Source organism: Capsicum annuum, chromosome 12 (genome assembly GCF_002878395.1).
Source record: "Capsicum annuum cultivar UCD-10X-F1 chromosome 12, UCD10Xv1.1, whole genome shotgun sequence".
Lineage (NCBI taxonomy): Eukaryota > Viridiplantae > Streptophyta > Magnoliopsida > Solanales > Solanaceae > Capsicum > Capsicum annuum.
Window position 1 is genome coordinate 18276757 of NC_061122.1, and position 6110 is coordinate 18282866.

The window sequence follows — 6110 nt, forward strand, 5'->3', positions numbered from 1 at the left end:
GGGCCAATTTTTTTCTATTTTTTCTTTTAAAAACTTTTTAGTTGTTTTTCCTGTTGTGGTTTTTTTTAAAAGAACTTTTCATTGTTTAATTTTTTTATTGCTCTGTTTTAAAAATCTTTTTTTCTTTTCTAATTGTTTCACTTCTTCGGAAAAAAGAAGAAGAAATATTATGTTGTTTTATTATTTTTTATTTAGGTTTTTATTTATTAAGGTGGGAACACGATATTGATACATTACATAATTATTTGGGGTTAGGAATGATGAGGGAGCTGCTCTTTTGGATTTTGCGAGGGCTTTTAGGTTGGTGGTGGTGAATTCCAGCTTTCCGAAGAAGGAGGATCACTTGGTTACTTTTCGTAGTAGGCTAGCTAAGATCCAAATTGACTTTTTGCTGATTAGGAAGGAGGACAGAGTTTTGTGTAAGGATTGTAAGGTGAGAAGTTGGAAACGATGGGGGTGTGGGAGTGTAGGGGGGACGTGGATAGTATGTGAGATAGGGTCGCAGGTTGCATCAAGGATACTGCTAGAGAGGTTTTGGGTGTTTCGAAGGGATGGTCTGGTCGACAGCGGGGGGATTGGTGGTGGAATGAACAAGTTAAAAAAAAGGTGGAGACGAAGAAGGCGGCGTACGTTAAGTTGATTGAGAGTAAGGATGAAGAGGAGAAGCAGGACGACATTCCAATAGATTTTTGAAAGTTTTCTTGTGGGGAAGGGTTGAGGTGGCTGACCAACTTTTTTAACATCATTTTCAAGTCTGCTAAGATGCCTGAGGCGTGGAGATGGAGCATGGCGATCCCTTTATATAAGAACAAGGGTGACTTCCAAAGTTGCAACAATTATCGGGGTATTAAGTTATTGAGTCATACCATGAAAATTTGGGAGAGGATGGCGGAACGGAGGTTAAGGAAGATTGTGTCTATTAATTTGGTTTTCTGCCTGGTCGCTCCACGACTGAGGCAATTCACCTAGTGCAAATATTGGTAGAGCAGTATAGAGAGAGGAAGAGGGATTTTCACTTGGTGTTTATTAACTTGGAAAAGGCATATAACAAGGTCCCTAGGGAGGTTCTATGGAGATGCTTGGAGGCGATAGGGGTCCTTGTAGCGTACATCAGAGCGATTAAGGACATGTATGAGGGGGCGAAGGCTTGCATAAGGACAGTGGGAGGAGATTTTGAGCATTTCCCGATCTTGACTGGGTTGCACCAGGGATCGACTCTTAGTCCGTTTCTTTTTGCCGTGGTGATAGATATGTTGACGAGGAGCATACAAGGCGAGGTACCTTGGTGTATGTTTTTTGCGGATGATGTAGTTTTGATTGGTGAGTCGCGATAAGGTGTTAATGATAAGCTAGAGGTTTGGCGACAAACCCTAGAGTCTAAAGGTTTTTGGTTGAGTAGGACTAAGACGGAGCACTTGAAGTGCAAGTTTAGTGACTCGAGGCAAGAGGAGGAGGTGGTAGTAAAGTTGAATTCCTAGGCGGTTTGCAAGAGGGATAGTTTTAAGTATCTTGGGTCTACGATTCAGGAGAATGGAGAGATAAATGAGGATGTCTCTCACCATATTGGGGCAGGTTGGATGAAATGGAGGCTCGCTTCGGGAATTTTATGCGATAAGAAGGTGCCCCTCAAGCTGAAAGGCAGATTCTATAGAGTTGCAGTCCGGTCGGCTATGTTATATGGAGCAGAGTGTTGGTCAGTTAAGAATTCTCATATCCAAAAGTTGAAGGTGGCGGAAATGAGGATGTTGCGTTGGATGTGTGATTTTACAAGGGTTGACAGGGTTAGAAATGAGAGTATTCGGGAGAAGGTGGGAATGGTATCGGTGGAGGATAAATTGTGGAAAGTTAGGTTGAGATGGTTTGGCCATGTGATGAGGAGAGACACGGATGCCCCAGTTCGTAGGTGTGAGAGGTTGGCCTTGGACGGTTTTAAGCGAGGTAGGGGTAAACCGAAGAAATACTGGAGGAAAGTGATTAAACGTGATATGGAGCAGTTACAGCTGACTAAGGACATAACCCAGGATAGGAAAGTATGGAGGAAAAACATTAGGATAGAGGGGTAAGGTGTGTGGTTGAGTCGCAGGCATCAGGTAAGAGGGCTTTGATGACTTTGTTTAGTAGTGTTCAATATTTTTTGTGGATGTCATATCTATGTTATTTTATCACGTTCTAGGCATTTTTTTTCTATATATATTGTCCTTTGTCTTGAACCGGGGGTCTATCGGAAACAACCTCTCCACTTCTTTAGAGGTAGAGGTATGGACTGCGTACACTCTACCCTCTCCAGACCCCACGATGTGGGAATAAACTGGGTTTGTTGTTGTTGTAATATCGATATATTATATACCTATTTATACAATATTGATACACGTTTATATATACAAATTTATAGATTATCTATACAATATTGATACATGCCTATATATCATCTATACAAGTCGATACATTACATAACTATTTATACAATAGAGATACACGTTTATACACTATTATACAATATCAATACATTACATATATACCACATACCTATTTATATAAGAGAAAAGACATAAAGTAACCATCGAAGTTGTATCGAATTTTTAAAACTAAAAATTACATGTATACACAAGGTAACTTTACCTTATTACATAAAATCCCATATTGAAAAACAAATTACAAAAATTTCAAATTAATTACTCAAATCCCTACCTTTTTTTACCTTCTCTCTCTTCCTTCTTATCCATCCCAAACCACCGTATTTTGCTCCAAATTGTGCTCCTTATTTTACTCCTAAAATCTTGCTACCTTTTATCTCCAATTATCTATCTCCATTAAACCTTCTTATTATCTCTCCACACCCACAAATTCTGACGATCTACAATAATCTCTCTCCAATTTTATCACACATCCGCACACACAAAAATCTCCTCATCATTTCAAGTTGGCTTAAGAAAAGAAAACAAGTTGATCCAGTTATTATACAGGTAAATTTTTCATTTGAAAATTAATATTTGTTTCTTTTGTTGTTCACTTTAATGAGTCCTATTGTACAAGGAATGGATTCAAACATATATTCTGTTGCTCCTGTTGTACAAGGAATGGATTCAAACATATATTCTGTCGCTATCACCTTTTCCAATTCATAATTGTGGATTTACAGTGTCACAAATGTATTCGGAAGCTGCACGGGATTCACTGGATCTGTTATTTAAGCGTTCTCAAATTTCGTCAAGCACCTAGAGATGTTAAACAATTACAACACTTCTTAGTTTTTTATGTTGGTTTGGATTCTTATTTTTTATTGTTTTATTGAAACTGCTTATACATACATATGTTATGTATAGTCAGCAACATCGTTTACTAGGGCCGTGTTTCGATTTTAATTCAATGTATTGCAATGAGGTAAAATCTGTTGTATAGGTACTTCTTAATCATTAGAATGTTAATACTATCTATGTTTGCAACTAATACAATAAATTATCATTTATATCTAACGTATAACAAACATTTATACACTTAAGTGTTTAATATTTGTAACGTATGACAAATAATTATGTACTAAATTACATGTCAGATATCATTATATTTTCAACTATTGAAATCTCATATCTTTAAATATATGTATAATAAAATTATACATTCATTACATCATCATACATTTAAATATATGTATAATAAATCCTAATACAATAAATATTATAACGCAAAGTAATAAACAACATTATAATATATAAAACAGTTATATATGAATCAATTTATATATATGTAAGTAACAAAACTTAATCTAAATAATTAACCAATATTTTTTCAGATTTCATACTTCGGATACATTAATAATCTTTTTAACCATTAAATGAGATATGATTATACATTACTATGTCATCATACTTTGTAATACATGTATAATAAACCCTTATACAATTATATATTACAGCGCAAAGCATAAAACAACATTATAATATATAAAACAGTTATGTATGAAATAGCTTATACATATGTATGCACCATAACTAAATCTAAATAATTAATCAATATTTTATTGGACTTCATACATCAGATGCATTATTAATATTATATAGTAATTACATATTTCACAACATTATATAGTTAGGATATTTTTTGAATTTGAATTTTATCGGACTCCATACTTCGAATATAAAGAATATCAAACTGCCAAAACCCCGAATGCCTCAACAATATAGTGATGTTCATATTGATTTTGGGAAATGAAAGAAAACCATTATTTTTTTTTTCAAATTGAATTTCAAATCGCAATAAAAAAAATTGTAGCGATGTTTCAAGATATTTTTTGAATTTGAATTACAGTTACTATGTTTAAGCATCCATAAAATCAGAACATTAATTACTGCTCTTGTTAGGGTAAGAGAGTAATTGGATATGATTTTATTTCCATAATTTTAGGAAAAACAGTTTCCTCATACATTGTAGTTATGTATGAAGTACTTCGACATGTATATGTATATTTCCAAATCTGGAAGAGAGAAAGTCAGTCAGGGATCTTGTGTAATTAGTTTCATTTAAGATGGGATTTATGTTGTTTATATATAATAAAAAGACACTTAAATTTAAAGGGCGACCAATTAACCCACAAAAATTATATAGACTGTTATAAATGGGTCATTTTGATTAATTTTGAGCCTGTGTTTGCATTCACGCAAATAAGATGCGTGAATCTGTAAATTTTACTGCAACTCCCAATTAAAAATCATCACGTGTAATTTACTTTTTCTTTTAATTACTTTAAAACCCTATCTTTCTCATTGAAAATCTCATCATCTCTAATTTCCTCCATTAAAATTGCCACGGAGCTTTAAAAAAAAGCTGTTCTTCTAAAATAAATTGACTTCATAATGCTTGTCAATCAAAATGTCAAGAATTACGTTTACAAATTACTACAAATATATTTTTTTTTCCCAAAATTCACAAATGTATGAACGAAAAATACATGATTTAAGAAAGAAAGACAGAGGATTTATTTAATAGGTAGGTCGGGATAGAGATGGACATCAAATTTAGCAGAATATCTAAAGTTTTGTTGCAAATACAACCTTTCAGCAAAAAATCAAAACTAAAATTAGATGAATAATCATATTCGAACCCTAAATCTGAGCCCGAAGTCTTAAAATCGAACAACGATTGACGACCTCAATTAAACTCTAAATTCAAATCTCAACCTCTATCACTTGATCGACTGAAATAATTATTTTCGAAGTTGCTTTTGTTGGATGTTGTCTTTGGAGAATTGAGGTAGTTATTGGATTGAGATCTGTTTGTTAGTGAAATTTTTCGGCGAGACAAAAATGAAGGGAGTTAGAGATGGTGCGGGGATCACAGTTTAAGTGTTGGGGATTGGTGGTTATTATTTTGGGTGTTAATGGTAGTGCATGGTGTTAATAACCATGGAGGTTGGAGGAGAAAAATGGAAGAAAAGTTAATTAAATTAAATTAATTATTTTTTTTTAAAAAAAGTGACCTGTACACGCCTAAAATTAGACTAGGATTGAAGATAAAATTGATCAAAATGGTGTATTTGTAATGACCTGCATTAATTTTGTGGAGGTAATAGATCGCCCGCAAAATTTAAGTGTCTTTTTGAAAATTCGGACAACTTCAATGATTACTTTATGATTTTTCTCTTTATATAATATCAATACATTATATATAAACTTTATAACTATTTGTACATCATACAGATATAGTTTTATATTATTTATATAATATTATTATATTATCTATATACTACATAACTATTTATATCCTATGAATGACCGTTTATATAATGAAAGAATAAAATGAATGGCAGGACCCCTCCATGGACGACATGGTGGTCCACCAGCTACCACTACTACTGCTAGGGGTGTCAAATGGGTCGAGCCGACCCGGCCTGACCCGGCCCGACTACCTAACCCGGCCCGGTAAGCCCTAGGGCTTTAGGGTTTCGGGTCCCGAGTCGGTTATTTTGTTAAAATAGGCCCGATTAACCCGGCCCAAACCAAGCCCAGTCTAGGCCCGCCGGTTAACCGGCCCGGCCCGGCCCGAAAAAAAAATATATATTTTGGATTTTGGGCCAAACTAGCCGTTGGTCCAACGGCTATATAGCCCTTTTTGGG